Raw genomic sequence first — 15,871 nt, forward strand, 5'->3', positions numbered from 1 at the left:
CTCCAGCTTATCTTTTATTCATCATCTTAATTTCACTGGCAGCATCCCACTGCTTGGGCTCCCGCTGAGGTCGATAAGTGCTTATGATGGTGTCATTAAAATGTGCAAAAAAAAAACAATGGCTGCCATTTAAATTATTGATTTTGGTAATAGGTATATTGTAAAGAGAAGAACACCAAGCATGTTGGGTACAATGAAAATGAACAGGATAGTATAGAAGTTTGTGAGGGGTACTGATTTTAATGTCCAATTTCGAATAAATAATTGCCTTTTCATTTTAATAGCTACTTCTTTATCATTATATGCAATTAGGAGTTCTCCTGTGAATAATGAGTTCAAGGGGAATATGTAAATGTACTGTATATATATATATATATATATATATATAATTTTTTTTACTATGTATTCTGCCAGCAAAATATTAATGAACTTTAACAACAGAAACTAAAGATGTAAACAAGAACAAAAGGAAGTTTTCACTGACAAATAATACTTGTGAGAACTTTACAGGAAAAAAATAACGTCAAGTTGAAAAGATGTCACAAAATGCTGTTTTGATTAATAGATTCTTAGAGGTGTGTGGAAGGATTGGAGGATTCAGGGATTTATGAAAAGAATAAGCTTTCATCCTTTTCAGTTTCACCTCCAGTATTTTAAATTGGCTGTCTTATGGGCTCCAGATTTCATCCTCTTAGCTCTGCAACATTTGCATTGAGCATTTGTGGCAGCATGGCAAATATCACTGTCCTTATGTGATGGATTTAAAAACAATACTACTCATAAATTTGACCTATGTTAAAAGCAAAAGTGCTGCTATTTACATGCATATTAGTCGTCTCACAAAACTTTAAAACGTTTTAGGGTGATCCCTTCACAGACCTGATTCTCTGGCTAGAAACCAAACATAAATCTCTGAACAAGAATGTAAAGACTAGGATTGAGGATTAGGTCAGTACATTCCTCCTCAAGACTACACGGCACAAAATAATATAAGAATCTGGCAAACAAATATTTGTGTAACATGTAACATGCCATTCTCACAAAATGTTATAACATCAAGGTTAAGCAAGCATTCTGTTTAATCCATTCCTGTCCATACTCTTGTCCAGGATTGGGTCGCTAGATAAACACTGACCCTATTCCAAAGGTTGAGTCCAGCAACTCTCAAGAGGAAACTCATTTCAGCTACTTGTATCTCATTCTTTCACTCAGTGCCCATATCTCATGACCACAGGTGAGGGTTGGAATGTAGATCAATTTGCAAATCAACAGCTCAGCTCTCTCTTCGCCACAACACACTGGTACAGCGTCTGCATCACTGGCAATGCCGCCCCAGTCCACCTATTAATCTCCTGCTCCGTTCTACCCCAACACATGAAAAAAGACCCCAATATAGTTGAACATTTCCAGTAGGAGCAGTAGATCATTTCCAGTTCAGAGAGGCCAATCCATTTTTTATCCAGCTGAGGGCCATGGTATCAGATCGAGATATTCTCCTTCATCAATAGTCACCTCAAAATGGTGAAAGGGTTTAGGTGAACTAAGGACCCCAGGAGCTGCGTTCTTCATGACAGCTGGACCGTACTGAGGGCTCCCATGCTGAATCATTTTAAGATGAGGTGCGAGATTAAATTACCCTTACAATGACAACAGGACTAAATAAACCAAGATACCTTCTTCACACCAATTCCTGGTGTTTTGGTTCCAGGCCTAGAAAAGAAGCTTGTCAGTTTACACATGGTGGATGACCCTTCAACCACAGCCTGAACATGTTACATGGGGCCACCACCCTCCCAACCACATGCAGGAGGCACTATGAAAAACTGGTCAATTGTGGACTGGACGATGGTTGTAGGCAGAGGTTTTGGTGATCCAATCCCCAGTTGACAAACTGACTTTTAGACGTAAAAGACTTTGTATAATAAATTAACAGTCTGTAAAAGTGTCCCTAGTGGTAGTTTACCACCACTCATCAAAACAGACTAACATACCTCACCACTTGGGCTTTTTATCCACTATATCTCAGCTTTTATTAAATCAACTATCAAACTATCAGTTTTTTTTCTCATGCAAATTATGCATTTGTTACAATTTCAGAAATAACCTTCCATACATAGTTTTTTTTCTAAATGAACAATTTGGAAGCTTTTGATGCCAAAAATAAGGACAAAGTCAACTGAAGTTGGTTAATAAAATAATACTTTACCATCTGTGGTTGAGCACTGATGAGGAGTATCAACCCAGGCTGTGATGTTTTCAGAACTGCGTCCTGCTTCGCCTCCAGTTCCCTGATTTCTGACGGCTCTCCAGGTGGCGTGCAGTATTCCTGCGCAGTCGACTTTCACACCTAGTCAACAGTCATGTCTAACTGTGCTGAGTCTCCTGCCAGATAGGGAGGAGGATTGACTGATATCCCAGGACTGCCAAGAAAATGTGTGAATTAGGAAAACGTAGGCTATTACCGAGTCGTCTGTCTTACTGCTCCCTCGCTTGGGAGCAGGTCTGATGCAAACAGTTTTAGGGAAGCTAGGCAAGGACATCCCAGCAGATTCATAATATTAACCTGGCCTGTGGATTTTCAACCGAAAAGATTCTGTGCTTTATCTTGTCTCTGCTACATTTACATTTTATTGGAGAAATTCCCCAGGCTGAACAGACAGACAGGAAGGTTAATTCTCCAAATTAAAGGTGAGCGGAAAGGTTTCTCCTTTAAATATGGAAGAATTAATCCGGAGTTTTTTAATTTTTAAATTCCCAATATGTTCCATGTTCACCTGGAGGATTACTTGCAGTGTAATTTAAGTTTCAGGTAAATCAGAATGTCCTCCTCTGCTACCTTTAGGAAGTAGATTACAACACAAAAAGACAAATTCCACCTGCTTGGCCACATCCTGATAAATGAAGGCAGGGTGAGAAATGTTCTACAGCAACACATCCATCTTGGCAAAGTGTAACAATTTCTCTGCCACCGCCAGTGCTTCATATTGGAAGCAGCTGCCTGCACAGATATGAAACTCCAGCTTCAAATTAACTTGGCAGGGATAATCCCACAAAATGATAGCTGCAACGACAAAAATAACATTCGTGCAAACTCCTCATGACCTCGACCAGGCCAGAGCCTCCTCATTGCAAAAAAAAAAAGCCTTCAAAATGTAAATGACCCTGGAGGGATGTGCCTGACACTTCGGCTTGACATTTTAGAACTGACTGGTGAACAGAACTCCAGGTTGACCTCTGACCTCAACCAGTCACGTACCAAGTGTGTGTTAAGATGCCACCTTTTGTTTGGGATGAATAAGCCCCAGGGTCTCTGTTGTTTGCACTTCCAATAACCACATGCTCAGCTGCATTACTAGCAAGGCAGTGAAAACAGAAATTGAACTGGTCAGTGACAAGACTGATAAGCAGGTCTGCTGGACGCCATGATTAAATTCCTTGGGTAGTGTTTGTAGGTCATTCAAAACGAAAAAAAGGACACAAGGCAGCCAAAAAACAACTGGCCTATTGAATGGTTGTTTATTTAAAAGAAAAAGCCAACAATAATTGGAAATTGAACAAGTCTCTCTGTGGAAATGCACATTGTTAAGGGCTCCCACAGATTTGTGCAGCCCATTAGAGTGACGTCTGGTTGACAGATACTGGACAAGCAAACCAATAAAACAACGATTTTTAGTGATTGTTGTGCTTTCCAACAAAAGTAAGCATCCATAATCCAATAGAGGCGTATTTGCAGTATATCACATATAATATGATAAATATTTATGTCTAACTTTACTTTAGTGTCATCTTAGACAATAAGCTGGTTCACAAGAACAAACCTGAAGCAACAAAACAATCATTCATATTAAAATCAGGATGCAAAACCTCAGCTATTCAGGCTTAAATATTTATTGAGAGATAACCTGCCATTGTTTTACCTTGACCTTACTTTTACTGTAAGATTTTATTTTTCTTTGCAATAAATCATCTATCATTAAGAAAAACACATTGTGCTGCATCCACTGACTTTTCAGGAACTGATAGGAAAAGATAATAAGTGAAAGCAGGAGGCAAACTAAATGTTGATGCTGCAGCATTATCAGAAGCATGCATCTTTTTGTTATTTAAAAAAATAAAAAATTTCAGGCCTTTTACAGCTGTATTTTAGGCTAAGATTACATTATGCTCCATTTCATCCAATACTGCCAGATATGGCACTCAGAGTATGTGTTGGGAACGACTCTTAGCTACTACCACATGAAATTTTAGCTCAATATCTGTAACATTAGCTAATGGTTACAGCCTTTTTTGTTTGCTAAAATTGCTTTGTTGTGGCAGCCATCGTGAATGGAGTTGACTCCAAAAGATAATCAGTTGTAGATTTAAATCCAATGATTACTTTCTGAAAGTCTGATTAAAGTCTGTCAACTGGATAATGAGATATTTTGCTAACGTTACAAACAAACACCCACACGCACACGTCTGTGTTGTCTAACTTGTGTGAGTCTAACTTGAGGTGAATCAGTCTCATAAATCAAACTACAAACAAACGAGGTCTTTGCTTTGGCGCCAACTTACACCTGTGTGGCACAACTGGACACAGATGGCGAGGGAAATAAAACCCAGTTTAGTTTTGCACGGATCATTAATACAAGCAATGACCTCTAACATTGGCATTGGCAGAAAGTAGCTGCGGTTTGGGTAATTTAACTTCATACTCTGCACCTCAAGGCAAAGCAAGGCATTCAAATTACCTGCAGTTTCTTGTGTAATGTCGAAAAAATTTTCAAAAATCCTGGATACACATAAAAGCATATGTGCTTCTTTAAATTTAATGTGCATCACAGGACTGCATGACATTAGGAAAACAGACAATTGCGATAGTGATGCTGAATGTAAACAAAATTACATTAGTTGCAATAAACCCACATTTTCCTCACTGTTCTCTTTCCTTCTGTTGTCACTACATTTTCAACACTTTCCACATGATTTAGCATCTTGGCTAATATCAATTAAACTGGATGTAAGCATCTCCATGTATCTGATTGGCCAAATTATTTTTGGCTGGCAATTAGAAGATAATAGCCAATGATTTATTGCATTCTAGCAGTTGTTTGTAATACTGATATTTTCTCAATAAGACGTGTTTAATAATTGTACAGAACCAGTTTTTTTCATGTTGCTTTCACTCATTAAAGGTTGTAATTATTGCCTTCTACACAGGGGGTCCTCTGTCCTTGGGTGGCACACCAAAACCAAAAGTCATAATAGAATTTCAGGACTTATGCTGGTGTTATATACTGTATAGGCTGTTTGAAAATTCACATATTTCTCTGCTTGGTGGTGGATTTACAAAATAAGGAAGTCAGTCCATTTCAAGTTGGCTGCCACTAGTTATCAACATTAGCCAATACAAAACTGACCCTACAGATATTGAGCTAAAATCTGATGTAGTAGTATCTGTGAATAATCCCCAACACATCTTCAATTCTGAGCATGGGATTTCACATAAAATAGCACATAACGTTACTTTCAAGGAACCTTTCAAGGATTGACAAAAGCTGGTACAACTTGGATATTTCTCAACATGAGATGATCTTAGTCTAAAACTCTAGCATAAAAGGCAGCAGGAAATACTCATTCATTCAAGGAATGCTAGGCCTTTAATTTTGGGTGTTTAGGATAAACTCTGTTTTTCTGCAAAAAAAATTAAAAAATGAACTGAGCACACAGGCTGCCACTTCTTAATTACAAGAGCCATTAACACTGGAGAAAGAAAAAAAACTTGGGTGCAAGTCATTCACTCGATAAAGCAGATGAATGTTTGTCAGTGTGGTAGCTTAATCACTGGATGCTCATCAATCACACTGAGAAACAGCCTTGGACTTCTACCTCGCAGAGACAACATCGTATGGAGAGGTAGCTCATCCATAGGCTCATAAATCCTGAACTGTGATCCACTACTCTCATCAGGAATACATAACATAACTTCATTGGAGGATCCATCCATCAACTGGTGCCCTGCGCGCACCATTACTTTCAAAGTCCAACTCCTACACTTAATGCACAGGCAGACAGCAGCCAGATATTGTCTCAAGCTCAGATTATTCAGTCTAAAACCGGAGCCTGCTGTCACTTAGCTCAAAACGACAGGGTGACTACGAAAATTCATGCGGCAAAAGGGCTACTGGTGACAGGCGTGAAGCTAAAGATGGCATCTTTAAGAGCTGACATAGACACAGAAGCATCTGCATGTGACAGATGGTTTGTTGGTGTCGATGTAGAAGCTCTTTCTCTTACTGATGATGTATTGTGTGTTCAGAATACAAAGTAGTCACTTAAGCGTTGAAATTTTACACAAGATGCATTGCTCAAACAAATGCGTTTCACCCAAGTTTTAGACCAAGATCATCTTATGTTGACAATCAAGAAAGTTGTAGCCGTTTTGGTCAAACCCTGAAAATAATGTTACGAGGAGTCTCATGCAATATCCTGAGATGTCACTCTCAGAGTATCTGTTGTGAATAACCTTCATCTACCACATCAAAGTTTAGCTCAAAATGTTATAGCCATTTTTGTGTTGATGTTCATCCAATGTTTCTTTTCTTTTCCAGTGGTTTATGAGATACACATGCAGATACAAGCAAAAATTTTTATTGTTTTATAAAAATGGATAGGATAATAATGCTATTTCTTTTCTTCTGGGAAAGAATAAAAATGTACTTTTATACGTTTCCAATGTTTGATGCCATGTCTCCAAATTACTTCTTTTATTCATGAATTTTCCAACAACTCAATTTATTTCATTTGAAACAGGAGAAGAGCCTCATTTTTGAGACTCCAGTTCATCGCAGGGACACGCAAGACAAACAACCAGTCAGTTTAGCTTCACTAATATACCTAATGGGCAAGTTTTCAGACTGTAGAGACTGGAATACTTGAAGAAAATCCTTACAAACATCACACAAAAAGGTCTGTCCCCTTAGAAATGTTTGCTGTACATCTGTTAATTAATCTGAGTATTTTAAGCACTGAACAATAATGTCAAAGCACCAGTGCCTGTTTCACCCAGTGAGTTTGAGTTTCAAAGCCTCCCCAAACACAGACCGCAATGCTACAATTATTACATGCTCGGTGGCTTTAAGTACAGTTTATGTGAGCCTGTTGCAGGAAGAGAAGTATTAAAGGTTTTTCCACAGTGCTGTGGTGAGGCGAGCTGAGCAAAACCATGAAGGCCTGTGACCGTTTGAGCTGCACTGGTTTAGCACAAGTGTTTTTCTCCTGCAGCGCAGCATGAGCAGGGACGTGATGGAGGGGTGCAAACCACAGGACTTCTCAGCTTTCTGTTGCTGTTTGAGTTTGTAATGTTCCACACTGAGCTGCCTGCAAAAAAGAGCAAAACACTATATGTCTAAGTTTTTGTTTTTTTTAACAAAATCATACATTCTTTAAATTAAAGGCCTAGCATTTCCTAAAGGAATTTATGCCAGCATTTTAAAGTGAGATCATTTTACCTTGAAAAATTGCAGCGGTATAGCAAATTTGAAATCTTCATATAACATTATGTGTGACTGCATGTGATATTGCAAGGTCTTGTGCCATCTGTTAGTGCTTGAAGTATGCTTAGGCTATGACTCTCAGCTACTACCACACCAACTTTAGGAACCACAGTGGTTTAGTGGTTAGCACTGTTGCCTGGGGTCTTTCTGTATGAAGTTGTCCTCATTTTTGGTAGGTTTCCTCCCACAGTAAAAAACATGCCTGTTTAGGCTGCCTTCGTGCTTGGGCATATCATGAAAAAGAAATCTGTGTTCTCAATGGGATTTACCTAGTTAAATAAAGGTTAATAATTAATAAAGTTTAGCTCGATAGTTGTGAAATTGAATGAGTTATAGCTATTTTTGTGTTTTTTTAAGGTAAGGTGGCTGTGGCTGCCATCTTCTTTATTCATTGATTAATTTTTGAAAGTTTCATTAAAATATATCCAGTGGTTCATGAGATACTTTGCTAACAGACAGACAGGACTGACTCCAATAATTAATGGCAAAGTTTTAAGATGCATTCACACCTGATAGTCCAGTAGACTCGGATCGATTGGGGACCAAAATTGCAACATTTGTTACATTTTCAGCTGGTGTGGTTTGTATTCACACTGCACTGAGTCAATCGAGCCAAACCCTTTGAGCGACCTGTTCCTTCCCTCACCTGTGGTGGTGCTGCACTAAGAACTAATGAAGGAAACGACACGAAAACCTCTGAAGAAGACACTGAGCACAACTTTCTTTTTCTGGAAAAGTAAACAGACACAGGCTCGTGGTCAGAAACGCACATTTGTTTACGTTGGTCCTGTGCTATAGTCCGCTTCCTGCTTTTGGAGCGGTCTCCGGTCTGCTTGCATTCACATATGCATTCGAACCGTGCCAGAGTTCACTTCAACCGAACCGAGACCGAGGTTTTTAGGCAGACCAGAGTTTGCTTTTTTGGTCCACATCAGAGTTCAATTGCGAATTCACACCTCCCCAAACGAACCGGACTTTCTAAGCAAACTAACTAGAGTTCAATTAAAGCGGACTAAATAGGGCTGCTGTGAATGCACCCCTAAATGCAGATCTGGCATGATCACAATAAATATCAGCAACAGATATCAGTATCAATAGCAAAACACAAACATACACACACAAAAAAAATTAACATTGGAGACATCATGAGTTGTGTTCTGCTGCAGGACCACAACAGTGTAGCTCGACATGTCTCTCCCTTCCTGTGAAGCTGCAGTGGGAACACATGTCATCACAGCTTGACCTGATATGATGTAACTCAAACAGACTAACATTGAATAACTAGAACACCATAATAGGAAATGTGTACATATGGTTTGGGCGGAGGGGTTCAAGGAACAGGCGTTGTGTGCCCTGCTGAGCAGCCCCTTGATGCATTATTGACTCCTGCAGCAGCGACTGAAATAAAAGACCCCTGAAAGAGAGGTCAGATGCTTCATTTGAGAAACACAGAGTGCTGCTTCAGGCTTTCAGGCTGAAAAAAGAGCGTTCAGAAGACAAAAAATAAAAGAGGTGTCAGAGTTATCAGACCGAATATCTACAGAGGTGGTTGTGATTTTTGGAGACGCTGAGCCTCAGTCGCCCTGAAGGATGCAAAAAAAAGTCCCAGACAAGCCTGTGATCTTACAATAGACAAGAAAATGTGGGGCGTTTGGAACCTGGCAGCAAGTTGGGCCATGCGACAGTGTTTATTACGGCCTGTAATTTCTTGTTGATTTTTTTATTTTTTTTTTATTTTTTATTTTGATCATTCAACAACAGGAAGTTTACCACAGTTACAATTCAAACATGACCATTTTTTTTTCTTTTTCCCCCCCTCCCTTCCCTCACCCTGCTGCCAACCAGAGGAAAAAAAAAAAAAAACCTACAACCACAATAATAATACAGCTGAAATAAGGATCACAGGCATGAAAACTCTGGAAACCGGGACTGTACAAAACAACTCAAAGACTTTAACATACATATAAGCGTCCACACAGGAATGTGTACACAATCTGAGTCAGGACATAGATATCCAAAACCAAACAGGAAGATAATTATTGTCTGTGAACAGAACCACTGAGACCGGGAAAATAGGCACAGTAGAACCAGTTACCATAAGACCCTCAAGCTTGAGGAAGGGTGTCCAGACTTTCAAAATAAACTAAAAGAGGGGACCAAGTTTTATAAAATTTTTGGATGGAAGCTCGAACACAGAATTTGATCTTCTCTAAATTAAGGAACAAGGTCAGATCTTTCAACCAGAGAGAAGCCTTGGGTGGGTGGTCTGATCTCCACTCCAACAATATTCTCCTACGGGCAAGTAGAGTTGAAAAAGCCAGAACATCTTTAAAATCCCCAGGTAATATTTCTTGTTGATTTTGATAAATCAGCACACCATCGGGGCCTCTACTTCACAATTTATGGCATTCTCCTTGAGGAAAATGAAAACACATTAAAACAGTGTGCACAAACAAGTAGACCAGTGGTTTAAATTTATGTGACGTTAAGTGCAGGATGCCACAGGAACATCTTTATTTAGACTCAAATAGTACGAGCTGTACCGAGTGTATGGTTTGGAAAATTAAACGATCTTTCTTCACCCTCTGAACTCGTAATAATCCAGTCTGCAGTTCTGCATTTGTCCAGAAATTGGAAAACATTTCATCACTGTCGATGTCTATTGACCTTAAATAAATTAATGTGATAAGGGCAAAGCTCTTTGCATGTTTCCTGCCAATCGTTTTCTGGCTTTTCACATAAAGCAAACTTAAAACTTGGCATTCAAAACTGCAATCCCCTAAATCTCTCTGGACTGCAACTAGTTGACAAATGGGGAGGGAGGGAGTCTCTAGAGTGTCTCACAACATTCGCAAGGGTTCTCAAGTTCCTTTCAGTTTGCAGAGACTGGTTGACTTGTCACTTAAATTTGGAACATGTTCAGACAAAATGTGCAACAAATTTTCCCACAAAATAGTCACAGAGTCGTCACAGGTGTCTTGAACTAGGAATAGATTGATTAATCAAACCAATTTTGGCCACTTAAAAAAAAAATTCAGCAATTGGTCATGCCTGTACACTTATCCAGTTACTAAGCAGGTAAATGAAGTAGCAGTAGCAGCTGCTACAACCAGCTTATTGTAGTCCATAGTCTATTTTTTAACCAAAAATGCTCTTCTGTGTATTATTTTTAAGTGTACAAGTTCTTTAATTTATTGAGTTAAGTTAAACAATTGTTATATTTTGTTCAATGAAAAATACATGTTGACCAAAAATTTTAAATATTGTTGTTGAGTATTGGCCATTGGTTGCCCTGATGACTAAAGATTGGCATTGGTCATAGAAAAACTCATATCAGTCAACCTCTATCTTCATTTTAAAAGTGTACTCCAGCAGATTAAAATCATAAATGTGGGGTGGTTAGAAAGCAGGCAGAGGCAGGTATGATGCAAATTGCAGTGGCCAACAAAATAATGTGCAAGGCCAAGAATACACATTTGCCAACCCTACACACAAAATAAGCTATGATTTCCATAACTGGCCATGCAAACTGTGGCTGCTTGGCTTGCTGGTCGAAAACACTCCAAATTCAGTGAGATTGCAACATAAAATTCACAATTTTCTTACAGTTTTGAGTTGCCAAAAAGTCGCAGGCCAGTGAGATACCACCTTAAAGTCCCTCTTCTGTTTTTCATGTATTCTCTTCCCATGAGAAATCTCTGGCAAATATTGCAGTAACAAAGACATTCTTTCCATCTATGCTGCAGTAATTAAGAGTAAACAGCTGGTCTGCAAAAAAAAAATTCAACAAACATCTTATGAATCTGAGAAGAAAAATCTTATCCTAAAAGCTTGCAGCGCTCACATGTACATGCAATCAAAATGATTGAAAACTCTCATAGCTGAGAGAATTCAATTCTTATTTTATTCACCGTTCCGTGTCGTTTTGTAAATTAATACTTTATCAACCCAACGTAAAGAAAACTGCACCTAAACCACCGATCAGCCGGAGGAAAATTCGTCAAATGTATTTATTCACTCTACATAAATCTGCGGTGGGGGAGAGATGAAACGAGCACAAGCGAAACAGAGCGTGCCTGCTGGAGGCCACGCACATGACGCCCAGTCTAAATCATTCTAATCATCCATCCCACTCGCTGTATAATAATATACTGCAGCGAGGAGGAGAATCCCCCACCACGTTTAGAGTGCCTGCTGTGTGTCTCAGCTTCCCACTCATACACTTTGTCAACTTGGAAGAGGATGCACACACTGACACACAAATACACACACACATCACGCACACAAACAATGTGCAAATGTCTAAACAGCATCATTATGAAATGTGCAGCCAGAAACACAAGCCTGATTTAATCAGAAAGAAATGTTACTCGGGGTGAAAGGTGCCGTGTAACCCTATTGTTCATCACTTTTACATACAAAAAAAAAACAACCTTGTAAACACTGATTGTTTTTCTCTAGTTAAAACAAGTTTTTTGTTTTTCTGTTTTATATCAGAAGGAATACAAACGTGGTTCACTTTCTTTGAGGCTGTGGGTTGGTCAGTTAGCATGCGATACCTGTTCTAATGTTGGTGTAATTATTCCCAAAGTTTGACAAACTTAAGCAACCCAGCGTGCCATACCTTCACATTGTCATTACTGTCCTTGAGATATAAAAGTCTTTTTGCACTTTCTCCTTTTTAATAACATGAAAAGAAGCAGATTGTGTGCTGCTGGGATTACTTTTTTAATTAGAAAGAGCAGCATCTTCCCAGAATTCTACCCAGAATAAAATGTGCATGGGGACGGGGGCTTTTTTGGTCATTTCCTGTGCTGAATAAATTGAATTATAACACTAAAGTTTACAAGGAACATTTCTCTATTTTTTTTTACATCTGCTTGCAAAAGCACTTTAAAATGGTCTTTTTTTCTGGTTCACTGTTTTAATTTTTAGAGCAGCAATCTGAATAATTCAATAAGAATGGCTAAAATATGTCAGCGTAAATCATGATATGGATCAAATAAATGGAGTAAATCCTCACATTTGCTGTGCAGAAACTGAGGTTTGTTATCTTTCTCAGGTAGGTCAGCACTGATTGAGAGCATTCACACTGGAAAACTGTGCCATCTGCATCTGCTGAATCTCTACCAAAGGTGACTCTGAAGTCATAGTCTGTCTCCCCACATCATGATGCCAGGTGCCCCTTCTCCAATGCCCCACCGAATTACAAGCAAATCGAAACAATCTTTCTGGCTGCTCAACTTTTTTGTCAGTGAGTGTCATGAAACGTGCCTCAGACTAATCAGTGACAGTTTCCTCCTCCCCTGCTTTCCTCTGATTACAGCTGCAGCCCGGGTGTGTGGCTCAGGTATCAGCTGCTTCACCACCTCCGTAAATATCTGCTTCTTGTCGCCACTTGTTGAGTGGCCAAAGTATCCTGGAAGTCTCTAACTAGATTCTTGCCGCCAAGCATTAGCGTGCCTCTCTGTCTGACCAGATCACCGAGACTATGCCCTTAACGGCTGCACTTCCCCCCGAGACCTTCGGGATAGATCATCAATCTGCTGCCTCCCCTCTGAAGCTACAAGGCCGCTCACAAGAGTCTCCACTTTCAAGTGCCTCCACTCTCAAGAACCATTCCCCCAGCTTTGTAATAAACCACGTCAACTACCACTGCATCCAGAATCTGCTTTTAGTTCCAAAAATTCTTGCATGCACCACAGTGAGAGTATATTAACAAAGATGCTCCATACCTTAAGCATTACTGATTCATTTACCTGCCTTTTTTCACCATAAGCTGACTCTTTTAAAGTCTTAAACAGCAAAAATAGTGGTAGGCAGCTACCACACTGGTGCTTAATTAAAAGTCCAAGTACAGTAATTAAAAACTGTCTGCATTAGTCACAGAGCAGATTAACTTATTGAACCTCGATGCAAAAAAGGAGTAAAAAAAAAATGTCAGGTTGAAGGTGATGTGATTAATTCCAAGGACAGCCGCTACGTTTCAGACCTTCACATGAATGCTTTAGATGCACCACATGAACTCAACATGTGAAAATCCTGTTAAATTAAAGCACAAATATTTCTGGAAGGAATGCATATTGCCTGCTGCCTTTTATGCCAGCATTTTAAAATGATTTTTGGGCTAAAGCATGGCAATGAGGTACAGGTGTTTTTGTCAAATCTTAAAAATAATGGCATGTGCATCTGTTAGCACACAAAGTATGTATTGAGAAGGACTCTCAGCTATTACCACTCCACAAGTTCAGGTCCAGTATCTGTAAAAATAGCAATTCTATAGGCATGTTTGTGTTTGCTAAGGTCATTAGCTGTGTTTGATCATTCTGACTTGGGTTAAATTTAAAAGTTAATTAGCTGCAGATGAAAGTCTCATTAAAATCCATACAGTGGTTCATGAGATATTTTGCTAACAAACACTGTGGACTTCAAAGGTTTATGTAAAAGTTTTAGCCTCAGCTCTTCTATGATCTCATAGTACTTGGAGTTGTTGGGGATGAGTCTCAGCTACTACCACACCAAAGTTCAGCTCTTTACCTCTAAAACTGACTGAATTATGGGCGTTGTTGTATAAGGTCATTAGCTGTGGCAGCCATCTTGAATTGTGGAGACCCCAAAGGTTACTGGTAACCACGAGTTAAATTCCTGTTTTTTCCTTGAGGGTGTTTAAGAGTTAGAGCTGAATCTGGTGGGAGGAAAAAACTGACTTTTTTTATATAAGTTTAGAATAAAAATCTAAATTGTGTGAAGATTGATCAGCAGCAGGTGCAGAGAAGGTTCCGCTGTATTCGATCTGTGAGATGATCTAACACCTCCAACTGCGCATAAAATCATTTTTAAAGAGCAGCAGTTGTCTCTGTGTGGTCTGCTGGGTGTCCTCTGGTTGGACAAAAGACAAGCGTGGACCGCTCCGGTCCTCCAGAGGCTTCCCCTGCTCTCATTGGTCCGCTCCAAATCCCTTTTGTTTTGTCTCAACACACCAATCTCAATGTTAAACAGAAAAATGGGAACTGTTTGGACCTTTTTGCAGACGAGCTGAGCAGATCCCCCAGATAGCAGCTTTTATTTCCTCATAACATACGCCGTTCCATTTTTAAAAACATATATATACTTTAAAAGCCGAATAAAAAGGGAGTTAAATGAGAAAACAGGGAGCCATTCAGTTTCTCCAACTGTGCGCAGCGCGTCTCTTCGCTGAAAGGACTCCGTTATATATTAGTGATGTCTCCGGTTTTATACAAAGAACACACACACACACACACACACACACACAGGGAGGGAGTCAAATCAGGCAAAAACTTTTCCATCTCTGCCCGCTCCAAAAGACAGAAACCCCGAGGACAGAAACTTCACCCAAACGGAGGAGAACATAAAACAAAGCAGGAATCAGAATATGACCGATTGTTAAATAAATAATCAAAAATAAAAACCTACCATGACTTTCCTGCTCACAGCCCCGGATAGAAGAACTTCTCCTAGGTCTCCATTCCGCTCGCTGCCCTCGTTATTGCTAATATTAATATTTAAATCCGTCTAATTGTTAATCCGCCGGTGTTTTGCGGAGATGGGGAGAAGTTGTGGACTCGGTGACAGCCTCTCCGTCGGTGTGAGCCGAGAGGCTTTCTGCGAGTCTATTTAGTGCTGGTGAGAGGGGGAGGCAGCAGAGGCACCCCCCTACACACACACTGTTAGAATAATCTCTACACACACAGGATCACCACATCTGCTGGAACATGAAACATACAGGGTCATAAAATACACCTAAAGGGGTTATTTGATTAAATTTTACCAATAAATTTTAAAAAAATGTCATCACCTTCTGCAAGAAGCAAAGAAAGTCTATCTGTTAGCAAAATATCTCAGGGATTTCAACGAGCCTTTCAGGAAATAGACACTGCAAAGACCTTTACAGCTGATTACTCTGGAGTCAACCTGATTCAAGATGGCCGCCTCAGCTGGTCAACCTTCTCCAACGCAAACATGGCTGTAATTCAGACGGTTTTACCAACACTGAGCTTAAATCTGGAGTGGTAGTAGCTGAGAGTGGCCCGCAACATGTACTCTGAGCCCAGACTGATCGCACAAGACCTGTTTTTAAAACTTCGCCTTTAGCTATTGGCACCAGCTCTGTCTGTTATCAAAATATCTCCTGAACCACTGGACGGATTTTAATGAACCTGTCAGAAAACAGGCACTGGGTGGTCATCTTCAAATGATTGACTTTCTGGGTCAACCCAATTCAAGATGGCCACTACAGCCAGCTGATCTTCGGAAAAACAAAAATGGCTCTAACTCGGCCGGTTTTATAAACATTTAGCTAAAAACGGGTGTGG

General features: G+C 39.7%; 1 protein-coding gene across 1 annotated transcript in view; it reads right to left on the reverse strand.

The window, feature by feature from the left end:
• LOC108246576 (carbohydrate sulfotransferase 15-like) overlaps positions 1-15,156 on the reverse strand; it is a 43,890-nt gene extending 28,734 nt beyond the window's left edge. Inside the window, exon 1 of the mRNA XM_017434205.3 lies at positions 14,973-15,156. The gene's annotated coding sequence lies outside the window, so the exon portion shown is untranslated. The remainder of the gene's footprint in view (positions 1-14,972) is intronic.
• Between the last annotated feature and the right edge of the window lie 715 nt (positions 15,157-15,871).

Source organism: Kryptolebias marmoratus, linkage group LG17, assembly GCF_001649575.2.
Source record: "Kryptolebias marmoratus isolate JLee-2015 linkage group LG17, ASM164957v2, whole genome shotgun sequence".
Classification (NCBI taxonomy): domain Eukaryota; kingdom Metazoa; phylum Chordata; class Actinopteri; order Cyprinodontiformes; family Rivulidae; genus Kryptolebias; species Kryptolebias marmoratus.